The 17,184-nt window shown below is 40.4% G+C and overlaps 1 long non-coding RNA gene across 1 annotated transcript in view; it reads right to left on the bottom strand.

Moving 5' to 3' along the window:
- Positions 1 to 2,333: 2,333 nt before the first annotated feature.
- LOC107311554 (uncharacterized) overlaps positions 2,334 to 17,184 on the bottom strand; it is a 28,798-nt gene continuing 13,947 nt past the window's right edge. The window contains exons 6-10 of the long non-coding RNA XR_014944788.1: positions 8,855 to 9,007; positions 8,222 to 8,348; positions 6,285 to 6,335; positions 3,800 to 4,053; positions 2,334 to 3,625 (exon numbers count right to left, since the gene is read on the bottom strand). This is a non-coding gene — a long non-coding RNA (uncharacterized LOC107311554). The remainder of the gene's footprint in view (positions 3,626 to 3,799; positions 4,054 to 6,284; positions 6,336 to 8,221; positions 8,349 to 8,854; positions 9,008 to 17,184) is intronic.

Below are 17,184 nucleotides of genomic sequence, written 5' to 3'. Positions count from 1 at the left end.
GACAGGCGTTTTCTGTCGGAAATTTTGGTGCCAGCTCTTAACTGGATGCTTCACGCGAAGTACGTGACTCCCGTCATCGCTCCGAGATACCGCAACAGTACAGAAATCAGTACAGTGCTGTAGTTCTGATTCCAAGTGATTCCCAGTGCCTTCCAGCATATGGAAAGGAGCTGTGAAACTGCTGAGCTGCCACCATTCTAAACCATCTCTCTCCCCTTAAAAGCTGCGCTAGCCTTTGTAGCGGTGTGATGAGAAAGGGCTCTGGTTTCTTCACGGGACACCAGTTGAGAGATTGGCCAATTGACATTGGTGAAATGACAAACTAACAATAATAATAGGTGGGAATCAACTGATTTCAGACATGATTTGGATAACAGTAAACAAAAAAATACCCACCCCCCCAAACCAACCAGAACTGAGCGTAATCTCTTGCAATATTGGGCAGCGGGGTATCTAGAAAAAGACACAATGGAAATGTCTGATCACAAAGAGCTGTACCTGGGTTGATCCACTGTAATTGCACATCTACATTAAGCACTTCTCCTGCAACTCGTGCTGTAGACAGTCACGCTATTCATACTGCCGTCAGCCCTTCCAGCACAACTGTTTCAAACTGGTAAGCAGTACCTGACCTTTCAGACAGATGTGATCACATCCTTAAATGAATAAGTCTTCTGCTTCAGAAATTGAGTTTATTTTGCTAAACTCCAAGGTAAATATTTGACCCTTTTTGCATGTTGTTGTTAAAACAGGGATTTGCCATGGGAAAGCAAAAGCCCATCACATCTCACAACTCCATCAGCACTATTTGCTGCAGTGCTTATGCACTGGGATGTGTGATTGAGCTGCTCTTTTTTCCTCTTCTTCCCAGACTCTGTTCGCATTACATCTGTACGTGGGCCTGCTGCTAAAACTGCTCTTCTCTATTGCAGCTAATTTAAATCATTTTTAACACCTTCCCAAAGGCAAAGAATGCTGTATTTAAAAAAAAAAAAAACACAACTTTCCTGTATATCAATATTCAGAAATAACAGTTTTTCTGTATCTGTAACAAGAAGTAGGAGGATAAAGCTAGTGTTAAAATCAGGATGCAACTCCTAGAATGATGTAAATTACGGCTTCAGTCATCACTGAAGTGTATGCAGCTGCCCACAGTCTGAAGTTGCATCTGCAGCTTCCTCTAGAAAGACAATCAGATATTACTAACATGACAAGGAAACACAGCAATTCACCTTATTTCACAAAACTCACGTGTTATGCTTTATTCTGCTCTATCTAGACATTATTAGCTGTGTGTTGCTGTAAAAGAACTTGCCCAGGCTGATGTACAGAAATGGGTTTTGCTGGATTTGAAAGGGAATTCAGCCACAGAGCATCAGCACAAAGCCAAAGCTGTAGTCAAGTACAGCGCTGGTTTGCTCAAGTGAAGGTTCCCAGAGTTTGTCTGTCCCGTGTACCATCTTCATGCTCATACTACATAAAACTTCAGAAAAATCCCCCACCAATTTTTTTTTCTGGTGTTTGATTTGTCCATTTACCCATATTTTCTTGGAGGGGTGTATTGGAAACTCTAGTGTCAATACTCTAATTTAGTTTCTTTTCCTTCTGTTATAAATGGCATAGTAATCCTAAGTCTGGTTTAAAATGAAACAAAACCCAAACCACCTTCTTCTTAAATCAGAAATAGCCTTAGGAGCCCAGAATTTATGAAAAATCCTAATAAAACAAGTATGATCATTCAAGTAGAAGAAAACATTTTGATTATTATTATTATTAATAATAATAATAATAATAATAATTGTATTTCAGCTCAAGTTATTCAAAGATTATAACAAACTCTACGTGATTGGGTTGCACGTGTGCACGCCTTTGGGAAAAGCTGTTGTCCCCTGATGTTCTCCTTGTCAACCCGCAGCACTTATACAGCTGTGCTATCACTGTTGAGACTGCCCCGGTTTTCTAGGTCACTCCCTTCCTTTCTTCAAGATAGCACCAGCTTTTTTGCTTTCTCACAGCTCATCTATTTAGGTGTACAGAGCAGACATGACATTTGAGATAAGGATGTGATTAAGAGGTTCATGAGTTCTAGCAGCCTCACAAGATTTGGATAAGGAAGGCCTCTGCTTAGGGGAAATCTATTGAGAGGCAGTCTACCCTGGCCTTTCAGTTTTAGAAGCTTAGCGAGCCGTGGTACAGTGGAGCATAATAGTAGGCTATGCTTTAAACTGAGACACAACAATACCTTTTTTTGAGACTGAATAAGAGAATACAAAAAGTATGAATAAAAAGCCATATTAATTCACGCGACATACAGCTGAGTCACTACAACTAGGTAGGACACATTTGGTATTATTTAATATTAACACATACCTCTCTTTGGAAAATATCTGTTGATTACATGCTGATATAAAAAGCCAAGATCATCTGAGGCTCCAGAAGAAATACCAGTAGTGTTCTTTCCTAAGCCCATGTAGCAATTGGACAGATCAAAACAATGGGAAAGGCATTACAACAAAGATGTGATGATGGAAGGACCAGCACAATAGAAAGGTGCTATAAAGAGAGGAAAGAAGATTGCTCACCTGTGCCAGAAGATTTCAGGTTCAAAGGGGAAAGCTTCACTGATAAGGGATCTCCAGAAAGAGATCCTTCCCCAGTGGCAGTCAGCCCTTAAACGAGGTCTAAGAGAGGTGCAGCCAGGCTCCACCCCTTCTGGTCACACAGCTGAATTGCCTTCACCTGTGCTCCCAGGGCTGACCAGGTCCTTTCCTCAGGAGCTCAATCAGTGATTCAGGCTGTGACTCAGCAGTTCCCACACACTCTACCATTTCCTACCATTTGTGGGAATTTCAGTAAAAAACAACGATAAAAAATACATTCCTGTTTTTCTTACAATTTGTATAATAACAGATCTCTTTAGTGTCTTAATTCAGCAAAACACCTAGTCTCTTTCTAGTGTGCATCCTTAGTAGGTATTCCTCTCAACCACTTCCTTGTAGTTTACACTGTGTTGAAATCTGAGGCAAAGAATGGTCTTCTGAACATGTATAACTTGCAAGAAACCTACCTTGAAGTCCAAATAAATGACCTTCCCATTCCAGTTTCAAATAAGTTCTGACTATTTGCATAGTAAACAAACATGCAGAATACCTTACAGCTCTTTCCTTTTCTGGCTACTGATTTTAACCTCTTCTTTCTCACTGACTTCAGCCAAATCCCTTTTCTTTACACACTGTGTAAATGTGAGCCCTAGAGTGTAAACTGCAGTGCCCTTAGTCTTATTGTAAATGTTAACACACGAGGTGCAATAATTAAATTGTGTTTAAGTTTCCCCAGGAGGAGGTCATCAGTAGGTGGCTAGTATATTTTAAAAAATAACCCGCAGTACACTCTAAACCTAAATGGTTCCTGGTATTAGACTTCATCATCTTTTGGCCTTCTGCCTCACTGCTGTAATTACCTTAACTCCTCACCCGATAATAAAACTCTGAACAAATCCTGTGCCTGCTATTAAGTATGTAAAAGTAAAGCTTAGCAGAGATTCCCCACATTCTTTCTTCCGTTCAGCTGTGGTGCTTGACAACTTGCATGGTACAAATGGAACACACAAAGCCTTTAAGCCATCCTGCATTGAAAAAAAAAAAAAAAAAGAGAAAAAATAAGGTAACTTGGAGTTTCTAATGTTGGTGTATATTAGAAGCAGTCTATTTCACTGTAGGGAAGCACTGGCTTTACCATTTCTGCAGAAAACTCACCAGTGTAATGAAACAGAATCACTCATGTAAACTTATATACATACCGCAGCAGTTTGTTTCATCCCAGATCTCATGCAAGCCCTTGTAAGGAGAAGGCAGCTCAGATTGCAGGTCCACTGTGTCCTAGGTCTGCCTGAGACCGCCAGCAGGAGGGAAAATCACAGGAACCCAGTTTACTGTGCAGCCAGCTGTTCTCCGTTCTCTACATCAAAATCACCAAATTCCTGTTTGACCTCTGTGACTTTCAGGTTCCATCTGAGCTGTGATTCACTCACCATTTCTGAAGCTTTTACCTTCCCTGAGAAAAGATCACATGTTTATATCCACAATTAAAAACGTTTCAGTATCACTGAGTGAATTATTAAGAAATAATAAGTATATACTTATATATACTTATTATAGAAGTTATAATAATAACTTCTAAGTCTTCACCAGCTCACTAGAAGTAAGGAAGATCACCCCTTTTCTTAGCTCAAATACTCAATCTGGCTAGAAGATCCCATGCAAAAAACAAGGCTTTCTCTATGTGAGAGTATCAGGAGGAATTCCCGAGGCAGCTGGCTGGTCACTCATGAAACAAACAGCTCATGCCTCTGATGTGCTCAGCCACTACAACATGCAGAGGCTGAAGAGGAGAATTATGGGAATTTTCATAGGATTGCATAACTTTCATATTTTAAAGAATTCATAGACATCCAAAAATTGCAGCATTTCCTTGTTTGTGCATTTCTTTGCAAGATCTTCTGATAAGTAACATAATACCTTGAAAAAAGCACGACAGTCTTCCTTTTTCCTTCAGGAGGGTGTCTATTCTAAGGAAAGCACACAATCCTCAAGACTGTAACCCAGTAATTATAGCCCCAGCTGGGCCTAACACAAGTTTGTGCTTAAATCTGTGCTGTTGGTTTTACTTGCATGCTTAAAATTAAGCATATGTTTTAACACTTCATTGGATTAGAGCCCATGTCAGCAAACTAAATTTGTTGGGAAGAAGTAATAAAAACGTAGCTTGCAGTGGGGGACAGCAGAGCCATTCACAACGACAGGAGCTTTAAACCACTAGCTGGTATTTATGTATTTAAAAAAGAAATCAGGCGTTAAAAAAAACATTTATTTTAGATAGATATCTAATTAGTCTGCTACAGAAGCGCCTTCATTTTTCTTAATTCGATGAAAAACGTTTCTCGAATCCTTGCATCCCTAAAAGCAAACTAACATTCACACTAAGGAAAACCATGTTTTTCCAAGTGCAGGTGTCAAAAGCAGTTTTCCCAATGCTTTGTGACAGTCTGCCTGCTCCAGAGTTACATCTGCATTCCCTAGAGAAAGGGACAGACAGACAGGAGGCCAAGCTTTCTAAGCACTGAGTTTCACTGCAGGCTTGCACCTCAACTTGCTCATTCAAATGATTTACTCAACAAGTAAATCGTATAATTGTACATATACAATAAAAGTCAGCTAACTAATTCTCTTGTATGTGCTATGCACTGATGCGTATTTATTTTTAACAGTAAGAACCTCTCTAAATATTTGGTCCCGCACGCCTGGCTTTTAAAAAGGTCTTAGATCATTTGCAAAAACATAATGGATACAATTCTAGATGGTGCTTTTGTTGGTTTTATTTTTTTTTTTTCCCAGCTAAAACTTTCTGTTGCTAACAGTGCAAAGTATGAAGCCTAGTATAGATAGGGCTCCTTTGGCATACAGTACAGTGCTACCCGGTCCTCTTTGGAGCAGAGCTGACTTAATGCTACACCACTGCAGCTTACTCTGCAGTAGCTCGTCGGCTCTTCCCAGCAGCTGTACCAACAGACCATCCTCTTACTGCTGTCCTTACACAGAAAATGAACTAAGCTGCACAATAACAATGGAAACTTGACTTATTAACGACAGCATCAAGGTTAGGGCTGGCTGAAGCAGACCAGCTCAGCCAAGAGGAGACAACCTGTATGTAGAAAGCAGCCCCACATACCAGGAAAGCCAGAAGGACAGGCTGGATTCACCAACAGTTAACTCTATGATGTGTTTTTAAATAGCTGTAGTAATGGGTCCATAAAAACTCCCTTCAGGTTGAGGTCTCCAGCTTGGGAGCTTTCTCCCAATGTACTGCATATTTTAAAGCTTAATCATCAGCCCTTCTGCAAGCAGAACTCCTACCTGTTTCAGTTAATCTTTGTCAGAATCAATCCTGGTACTGAGTAATAGGCTGCTTTTAAAGCAGAAAAAGTAAAAACAAGTTTATAATCACAGAAACAAAGTGCTGAAATAGTCACCCAGAAGTAATGGGGGGTGAAAACTGGTTTCAAAATGGAATAAAAAAAGTCTTATTGCAGCTTTACAGAACGATGCTCAATGAACCAAAGAGATCTCATCCAGTTCAGTTTCCCAGCTACTAAAATGCAGGATCTGGCAGTCATCTGAAATCTGTACATGCATTGAACTGTTACCAATTAAAATAGCTGTCACCTGTCTTTTCTTACTAAGACCATCACCCTCAGGAACCCAGAAGATTTAAACTATTTTTGTTACCTTTTCTTTTTGGTAAGCCTGTGGTCAGCTTGCTTGTAGATCCTCGATGCCCTACAGCACAGACACACTTTGGTATTTATTTGTTATGCTGGGAGTTTCACTTTTATTTTTAGGATTAACACTTCTATTCTGAAATCTCACACATCTTCAAAAACACACACATTGTTCTTTAAAGTGAGGTTGACCTTTTTATGTTGTGTTTTATGAAAATACATATTTTCATACAATACAAAATAAATATGTGATTTACTTGCATTACAACCACTCAATGAATTAATGACTACTGTACAGAGTCAGTAGTTTGCATTAGATAAGGTAGAGAATATACTCCCAAGCAATAACTAGAGAGGGATTCCTGTTTCTTTAGAGACATCTATTTTTAGCTGCTAAAGAAATCAGTTTTGTCTACCTGTATAGCTCTAATATGTGCGTAATTGCTACAGCACTGCAAAGTTTCTTCCAAATAATGAAGCTCTATTAAGGTAATGCGTATGTTAAATTAAGGAAACACCTGTACATTCCCAAAGCAATAAATATTTGTGTAGTGAATGTGTTTAAAGCATGATTAGTGCTCTTAGGAAATTTGGGGTTTAAATTTGTACTTCTAAACCTAGTTTCTACCTATCATATGACAGTTCCTCCACATACATAGGAGGGAGAAAAAACACAAAAAGCACATCCAAAAGAACAGGTTTCCTTTCACCTGTGATACCTCATTAATTTGATCTACCCGATTTGTGGCTTAGGAGCGTAGAAGCCATTCATTTTGTCCCAACTCACTTGTCAAAATTCACTTGTCACAGTCCTGTCTCCCTCAATGTGCTGCTGTTATTTTTCATAACTGTATCGCAAGTGTAGGTTTGCTGTTTGCAGGTTCAATAATGCCCCAAAGAAAGAACTGACAGGAACCACATGGCTGTGTAACCAGGCAGTGTAACTGTTTCTTTTAGAAGTATGGTGACTTGTACAGGAAAATTACAACTATGCATTTACTCTTGAGCAATGTAATGATGAAGAAATATAATCCGGTATCACTTTAATATGGAATTAAACAGAAATGTTGTAAAAGGGAGGGGGTAGGTGTTGCAGCACAGTGTGTAATTCTGCGCTTAAATGAAAGGATGTGCTGCCACGGATGATGCAATAAAATAATAGCGCCCATTAAAAAGCAATGCACTGCAACAAAGGAGGTGGGGAGCAGGTAGCACACCTATTTTTCTTGTGAAGTTGTTTCACTGGAATCAAGAACACTTCTATTGTTAGATTTGGGCAAAGACTGACTTTTTTTATTCATGTTGCTTTGCGACACTTCCTAGAAATTGCTGCAAGCGTCTTATAACAGAGAAGTGTTAAAAAGAAGGTAATTTTGAAACAGAAGTAAGTTGAGACAAATGTTAAGGAAAAGTATGTATAATATTACTTTGGGAAATATTTTTACTATCACCTCCAGGCACTGAAATTAACCTGAAAATGGTTATTGAAATACAGAAGAGTGCCAGTATCAGTATCAACCTGCCTCTTCATGGGGCAATGCAGTATCCTGCCTTTAATTATACAGATAGGATAATTAGAGTGTTCAAATACACATTTAAGATGCTACTCTGAGCACAGCCTGGACTAAGAACTGAGTAAGATGTTCCGTCTGGACTTATATCTGAAATAATATTAATAAGGACGTATTTTGAGCACTGTGATTGCCATTCTTTTCTTTCCTGTAGGAATACGCTCACCTGAGAAATATTTATTTCCTCCTATGTTAAGGAAAAACAAACAAAGAAACAAACACAAATAATGTGCCATCTACCTAACTCTGCAGAAACTGTAAGTGTCTTAATTTAAAGGTGAGCATGCAGGGCAGCACAGCAACAAATAGGTTTGCAACCAACAAATCTGTGTGTAGAAAAACCTTTCCAATACCCAAAGAGCTGCACAAGTACCTGGGCAGAGGATCAGTCCTTCCTGTTAGAGCAGAGCAAGTCCCTGAGCACGTAGTAGGGAAACTCATGCTGAAAGGAGGCACACGAGGAGCACAAGCTGTTGGGCACACATCTGACACAAAGCAGCCTGAAAACACAGAAAACTCCCTTCCACTCTAGAAACCACCACCCCACCAATAGCAAAAGCTGGCAAAGAGATCACCAGATTATTTCAAAATACAGATGTTCCAGTATGTGAACATTTTTTCTCTTCCATAATATGATCAACATTTCTATCTTGTATAACATCAAATTCTAGCTATTATTAGAGTTCCTTTAGCTTCCAACATAGTTAAAACAAAAAAAGCTAAACTTCAATGATGTTTACTGGTTCATTTCTTCCAGGGCACTCTGCCTTGGTTAAGATTTACAACTCTTAGATTCAGACTTATTAACAAGCAGCATTCCTTGCTATTTGTGCTTCTGTGTTTCCTTTTAAAACTGTAAACATATGCCTTGTAATTGTACAGAATTGGTATTCTTATTTGTGACTTATTAAGAGCATTTCTACTAGAAGTCAGGTCTTGGTCATCATTCACACTGCCTTGTTTCAGTTCTTTTTTTTAAAGCCACATGGCTGACACTTGTTCTCACCTTCACGAGATGATCTTCTTTAAAACCAGGAAGAACTTCCAAGTAAACACTGTCACTTGGGGCTTTATAACTGAAGTCAGCAAGATGCAGAAATTAATCTTGCGCTGCTCAGCACTGGGTTTCACTGGTCAGTGTGGATTTAGGTCAGATTTACTGAAATCAAGAAAGAGAGATAAGGAAGGATTAGAAGTCAAAGAATGCAACCAGTGGGGGAAATGTTGGAAGAACTGGCACTGTTTGATCAAGAGAAAAATAAAGGCTGAAGGCATAAAAAAAAAAAAAAACATTCTTCAAATATGGGACAACTGTTAAAAAAACAAACAAAACACTTCAGTTGCTGTGAGGATTGTGGTTAGACCATAAGTGAAGCTTTCTAGCAGTGAGTGCAGCAAAAGCAGTGCAGCCTCTGGGGAAGTTCACATACATCCAACTTTGGAGATGTCTACCAACAGGTCAACATACAAACATCTGTCAGGAATGCTGTAGGGTAGAGTTTGTGAGAAGGGGACTGGATTACATCACTTATTTGAGTTCCTCCCCAGGACTAATTTTATTATGCGCTATTCTGATGATACAATCCCCCTCCTTGTTATTAAGGTGGGACCATTTTTGCTAGCCTATCACAAAATTTTACAGTTGAGACCAACCCCTGTATTAGTGTAAAATACCACCATTTTAGATACATTCCAAACAAAGTGTTGGTCAATACTAATGGAAAAAAAGAAAGCGTTTTTACAAATTCTTACTGTTCAAAATAGCTCTACCTCTCTCCTTAACCTCTTCTCTCAGACTAATAAGTGATGAAAGAACAAGTCACTTCATTCTTTAATGCTATATGAAACAGTCATCTCATGCATTATCAGTCTGGTCTTCAAGCATTCCAGCTCCTGTATCCCAAATTAATATATAAAGTATTAGAGAGGGTCTCCTGGGTCATCAAGACCAGGTCCCTGCTATCAGAGTCAGCCTTGTAGCCTATAATTTATCAAGCTCAAATTTGTTTGCACAGTTCTGTTTCGAAACACAGCCTTCATTATACTAGCTGGATGCCTGTTCCAGACCACACTCCTCTGATGTTTCAAAACTTCTTAAGTTTTCAGTGTAAGTTTAGTTAGGGTGGTTTATACTACTTTGCTCTTATGCCAGCACTGATTTTTATCTAATATATCTCCTTTCTGCCTCACTTTGACAGCAGTGCTATGCCCTCATTTTTCAGGTGTTTTTGTTTGTTTCTTCATTTATTGGTCCCTTAGCCACTTTCCATTTCTGTCTACTAATTTTCAGCTTCATGACATTAACTCTTGTTTTCCCAGATACATTTCATTGACATCCAGTTGGCTTGGATTTGCTGCTTTCCTGCTCAGGAAGGAGATTAGTCAATAAAGACAAGTACTGTGTGAGCAAGGCATAATCCACTCTGAAAGCACATTGTATTTTATCTTATTTTTTGTTTTTCTTGATGTTGTCAGTTATATTTCCTTAAGTCTTTAAAACCTTTGCATAGAGGTAAGATATGAACAGTAGATTCAACTGCAATCATAGGCACAGCATTTGCCGTTTATGCCCTTTTCTCACTGTCTGACCTCGTGTCATCTATTTAATCAAAATCTTCAGTTTTGGATTCCATTTCAAGTGCTGAAGTACCAGTCCTTTCAATATCCTGGTTACTTTAATTTGTATTTCCATGCTCAGTCTTTCCTCAAATGATTGTTGGCTCTTATTTAAACTAGAAGCCCCCAGGCAATATTCTCACCAGCAACATTTGCATGGTAGCCCACAGAACTCTCCAGAAAGGAGACCATTTGGATATGGAGTCCCCCTCAACTGGAAAAAGAACAACTCATTCCTATGCATCTTCTTACTCATTCCCCTGCAGCAGATTCTCTTGTAGGACCTTCCTCATCCAACCTGTGAGGCCATTATAGCATAGCCAGGCACATAGAGGTGGGAGTTCCAAATGGGATTCACAACAAAAGTGCTAAGAGAATGGAAAAATGCTACATCTCACTCACTGATGGTGAGGAGAGAGAAACCTACTGCTGTGGTGCGAACTACCATGTATTTGGACAGAGAAGCAGGTGAGCAGGTAGGCTGGGTGTTTTGCATACCGCAATTATGCACCTAAATTCCACTTTAAATTAAATGTGAGCACTTCAGTCCTTATAAAGTTACTTCTTGATTAACTACTTGCTGATAAAACCTTAGTCCAACAGCAGTCAAAAGGAAGCTTTATGCCTCTGGATTACCTGATTTTCCTGACCACTTCAGGCTCCCCTAACCTCTGCAGCTTGCTCCTCTCTAGAGGAACAGAGTTTATGTAACTGCTACTCAATATTGCTTTAAGCTTCCTCCATCTGACATGTATAACTTCCACCTGCTCAGTCACCCAAGTCCTGACTTGAACTAATGACTCTTTATATACTACAGTGCTATATTTGCTCCAGCAGGCTGATAACAAAGTATACAGAGGAGCTCCCAACCTAGTTTATACCATAGCTCGAGACAATAATTGCTTTACACTGGTTGTTATCACAAGGCAGTGGGATTGGTTTAAGATTGTTGCTGTTGAAAGAACAAGAAAACTGCAAATATGGTGAGAAATCTGTGTGCCATGCGGCCTTAACATGCCAGAAAACCACTACTCTATCATTAGCCATAATTTTAACCTTTGACGATGCTGTCGATGAGCATTGGTATTTTGTCATAGCTGTACTATTTGCAAGGGAAAAAAAACAGCCAATGCAAAACTGTTTCTCTCCATTGGCTTTTTCTTTCATCTCTGTGGTTGGCAGCTTTGATATTTGTTTTTCTGCCTAATGGAAATTCTAGAACTACTGGTAGAAAGCGAAGTGTTGCTATGAAAAACACAAGGTTCCTCTCTCCCCCTTTAAATACTTCTTTCTTTCTCTCTGTTTTAAAAGGAATACTTTACAATGTAAATGAATACTGCCTCCTCCCCCTCCCAGTCTGTTCCAAAGGCAGCAGGGACTTTTAAAAAGCAGTTTGTCTCTAAACTTACCAGTGAGATAATTCTGAGTCACTGTGAAAAGTTTGTTTCTGCCCACCCCCCTTTTCTTTTGCACAGAGGGATTTTCACAAATCTGTTATCAGGCAGTGCTGAGAACAGAGCAACTGTGGAGCCTCTAAAATGCCAGCAAAGATGATCAAGTTTCCAGTGATAAAATGTAGGAATAAACAAAGCATTGTAGCATGGTAGAAAGATTCAGTCCTGCTCTTCATTTTAGTGTTTCCTTTGCCTCCTCATTTAGAAAACATAAATAATAATAAAGAACCAAAACCAAAAGGCCAGCAAGTACTCCCCATCAGCACAGAGTAAAGCAGCTCACAGGCTTTCTGTTTTAAGCAACTTTGTAAATTTCTGGTTATCAGTGAAGTTTTCTCATTTTTAATTCGGGCAACTTTTGTTACTTCAGAGATCTCCAGCCCCTGACCCCTTAAAGCCTGCCCTGCTCATGCATGCAGAATGAGCTTTCCGGATGCTCCCCCACAGAGTGCAGCACAGCTCCAGTTCCCACATGTAAATAGCTGCAAAGATAGAGAAGCCCACTAACCTTTCTGGGACATAGTCACTGGTGGCATTTGGTCCCTCTCCATTTAATCTCCATATTAAATTGGGAAGCCAATTTAATAAAAAACCAGCTGGGCATTCTCTGTCCCACATTTCTCTGGATAATAGTAGTTTTATGAACACCTCATTTCCTTGTCTCTCTGGTAACACGAGGATGAGGGGACAGGAGTTCAAAAGACTTGCATGCAGTACAAGCAGGGCAGAGATGCTCTAACACACAGGATGGGCATGTTCAGAACTGTTGTATTAATGAAGAAAATTTCTTGCCTTCTATATTTCCTGGTAAAGGTCAGTTTTAGCACTATAACAGACACATTCCTGGCCAAAGACAAGAAGATTCATGAGGAAATTCAACACACTGTGGTACTGGTGTGCTGAATTCAATGTAATCATGGAGACACAAATCCCTCAAGTGACCAGAGACATCTTGCTGGTGAAGGGTTTTTTTGTGATAGGGTTGGATAGAAGCAGCAGTGCAGATGCTACATGGAGTTAAGGAGCAGCTGTCCTGAGCATGTAGCAGCAGAACTCAAGGGATGAAGGAGAACTAGAAATGTCTCCCTGGGTGCTAGAAAGCATGGGGTATTTTGAAAATGACTCATTAAATTCCACTTCAGTATTGCCGTAGATATTTTTTTCTGTAAGTGGCACCATGTCCAAGCAGCATTTGTGTCTGCATAGTCTGGGAACATCACCCTTACAAGCAGATGGCTCTACCTCTATTGGAGTGCACAAAGGATGCATACGCAAAACGAGGTGTGAAAGTGTTCAAGAAAATTCAGAAGGCAGAAGTTCAGGAAAATTCAGTAGGCACCACACAGAGAATGACAGAAACTCAGATGACTGGGTGCTGGATTTCATCTCTAGGGCTCCAGTTTGTGTTCCTGGATTGCTGATATCTGAGGACATTTTCTATTCTGAAAATTATTCTGCCTCAGTTCCTAGGAAGCAGATGAACAACTGGCAGATGGGATTAAAACAAGTAATGTAGCAAAATGTCACCTTAATCTGTTGATACTAGCGAGGACTTCATAAAGAAAGCTTTCATCTTGTTAAATTTTGTGCCCAAGTAATTTATAAACCTCAGCATGCATCCATACCACAAACTGAACACACATGTGCATCACCAAAGTTTAGAGAGACAATTTAGGAGAGAAAGAAATGCACCAGTGTGATAGAAGGGGCTGTGGAACTACAGCTTGCTTTCCCTTTCTAGAGGCACAGTGAAACTCAGGGCTTTGCATGAGCTATGCTCGAGGTGGCTAGAGATGCTAGGAGTGTTCTCTTTATATGTTAAACACTTAAAGTTGCAAGACAGAAATAAATTAAAAGAATATGCCAGACCAAGAGGTGGGTTTGCATTTAAATGCAAAGTTTACAGATAAGTTTTGTGGAAGAAGAGTTGGAATAGTTTGGATCTTCCCATTCTATTACGATTGAGTTGCATGGTATTTTTTTTAATACCATACATGTTTTGACACAAAAGCTCAGCTGAACACTTATTTTGTCTTGAATCTACTGTGGATTAATAGTACTTGATATTCTATAAACTAGAGCTGGCATAGACTTTTGTAGGTTTGTTTTTTTTTTTTGTAAACAGATTTATAGCGTGTCAAAAACTCTACAGATCCCTTCAATCAGAAGTCAGGGGGCGGCTTTCAAAGAGGCTCAGGGATTTTTTTTCCATTTGAGCCACCTCATGGCTTTATTTTTGCAGGCATTCCTTCCCAGCAAATTGCACAAGAGCTAGCATGCTGAACAAATAAATATACAAAGGTAGCTGAACGTATAACTCTTTCCTCCTACCTCGCATGCACACAGCGCAGGCTTAAGTCACAAACGTAATTTCATTCCATCTCTCAGAAGAAAGAAAGAAAGAAAGAAAGGGGGAGGAAGTTGAGAATAAACATGTTCACCAACACCTGTTTCTGCAGGGAGGGCATTAGCGCTCCTTGTAACCATGAGTTTGTATGATGGACACTGGCAGGGCAGCATGATGGGCAGCAGAAACCCTCTTTACAGCCATTGCCTTGTTCAAGAGCACTGACCAGCAGTGACACAGTGGCTGTCCAGCAAGTATAGATTTCTATACAGGAAATCCTTCATATTTAGGGTTTGTCATTATACCTGGTTCCCATGAAACTGGAACTGAAGTCTAAATCATCAGGAATATTTGTAAGCTGTCCTTATGATCTAGTAGCCTAGAGGGTTTCCCTGGGAGTTGAGAAGTGTTAGTGATGTGACAGGCAACGCGATAGCATAACTCAAACCTGCACTTCAGTACATCGCTGTATCCACCCTTATACTGTAAACTTGTCAGAGAGAAAACTGGCAGCATCATGCCATACCTGCAGGCATGGCCATTTCAAAAAAAAAGAGCAGCACTGGTTAAGGGCAATTAGAACATAACGTCTATCCCACCCACTTTTGCCTGTTAGTTAGAAGAACATACTGCAGTAGCATCCTGGGATATGTCCTTTGCCATGGTAGTGTTGTGCAGTGATCTCTCCTAGTGCTTTCTTTACACAAGTTTTCAATTTAATATATCTTCTTGTATCTATCTCCCAAAGCTTAAGTGGTTTATTCTCCCTTTAACCAACTGAAGCGTTCAGCTTATTTTCATTTCCCATTCTCTTGTCAGCTCTGTTCACAGCCCATTTTCTCTCCTCCAGCCCTCTCCCTCCAGAGAAAGGCATCATGGCCTATCAGGGCAGTCTCCTGCTCTGGGAGCCACCATGGCTTGCTCCCTACAGCTGGGCCTGGTGTAGCCTGTCACTGCCCAGAGACCTAGGAACAGTGGAGTTGCAGGGCCCAGCCTGGAGCTTTGCTCTCAGCCTAAATGCTTGGGGCAGGGCTGGATTCGGCCCTCAGCCAGGCACGCAGCACAGTAGTGCCACTAAGTATAGCAACCACTTCATTTACAGTATGGTGACCCAATAATTATGCAAGATAACACTGCATGCAGCTCTCCTGCTTGCCATTCAGAGCACTTGCCAATAATACACACGCACACTTCGTTATCTCCTTTCCTAGCTGGTGGTTCTTATAAGCAGGGTGTTTTCTCTCGAGATCACTATGGCACGGAGGACTGTCTAGGTATATTTAACCCCACGGGTCATTCCAGCGCACTGCTTTAAAAGAAGATCATATTGTTTTTCCTGCTTTCCATTTTTGAAAGGCTAAGCTTTGGCCAGAGGGCACTCCACATATCTGGCTGCAAATAGACCTCTCGGAGCCAAGCAATGCGGTGCCTTGACTAATTTCAGCATTCACTTAAGCTAAATTATTTATGATACTCTCCGCACAGGCCATTCTCTGTTGTTGTTGTTTTAATGTTGTAGCCTCCGCCAGAATAAAGGGATAATTTGCATGCATTTCAGCTACTGCAGTAGCTAACACATGGCTCTGCAGATCGAAGCCAACTGCAATATATTCAAAGTTTGAAGTTGAGTGGCCAGAAAAGGGAAATTTTGACATGCCTGTAAATCACATTGCTAATGGTGGGAAAACGAAGCATTTTTTACATAAGCAGCTGAAACAACATCAGAAACATTTTCCAGTGATACAGTTATTCATTTGTATCACACGCTCATCGCCTTTGCTGCAGGAACATAAATCAGGGCCACGTTAGACTGAGAAGGGTCTATTTTCACCTCCAAGATAGCATTACAACTCCCAGTTCATCACAAGAGGAGCGTGGCTCCATCTTTGTGAGAATAGCAAACAGAGGAAAGAAATGCAGTGGGGCTTCTAAGGAACCTTGCCATTCCCAGCAGACACAAAGTACAAGAGATAAGAAATCAGATAACAGCTAGAAGGGAATGCAAAACAGAGAGGTGGCCCTGCTTCACCAGCTACTGGCTTGCCAAAAAAAACAACAGAAATGGGGATTAGAGCTTGAGACATGCACATTAGTGCAGCGCTACCTATTCCCTGCCTTTTCTCCACTGAAAAGCTGCCATGTGAAGAGAAACATTCCTTTTATTATTTATGGGGACAGCCACTCTTGTTTATTATGCTCATGTTACTCTGCTACATGCCAAGCACAAGCCCTCTTTTTTGCAAAGCCTTTTTTTTTTTTTTAATGCAGAGGAGAGAAAAAAAAAAATAGAAAAAAACCCAAACCTGTTTGTAGGACTAATGAAGAAATTAAAGCCAGAGCAGAGAAAGGAGGTCTTTCTGTAGACTGGGAGCAGTAGAAGCAGCATGCTGCAGCACCCAGCACAAGGGTACTTGGGGGATCAGCTTGTTCTGGGCCTCTCCACACACCTGTGCACCCAAACAGCATAACAGAAGCCCCAACTTTAGGGAAGAAAAAAGATTAAATGGCCAACACTGTGAACAGCAGTGAGCCATACAGCCAGTGGGAAATGGTTGTTTTCCTTTGGGTTTGGAGCAACACTGACAGGACAGAAAGGAAAACAAGTTCTTTCTCTCCTCCTCCTGGGGTGACTGACCTATTTTCTGAGTTCTGCAGTGCTAGAAGCTCCACAGTACCTGACAGTCTCCTTGTGCTCGTTCTCTGAAGCATACTTAATGCTCAAAGGCCTTACCCTGGTCAAGGACTGCAAAGAAGGAAACCATTGGCTGCTTTTGGATCACATCCAGAATGAGGACACGGATTTAAAATACCCAGCTAAAAACAAAAGAAATCCAAAGGCAGAGGGGAGGGAAACACGGTAGCAGCTCTTTCTGTGGTGGATGGCAGTAGATTTACTGCCTGGTTCACCAACTGCCTACA

The sequence above is a fragment of the Coturnix japonica genome, chromosome 3 (genome assembly GCF_054131305.1).
Source record: "Coturnix japonica strain WE chromosome 3, WE-NBRP24, whole genome shotgun sequence".
NCBI lineage: Eukaryota > Metazoa > Chordata > Aves > Galliformes > Phasianidae > Coturnix > Coturnix japonica.
Note: the sequence above shows the minus strand (reverse complement) of the source record. Positions and strands in the feature narration are given on the sequence as shown.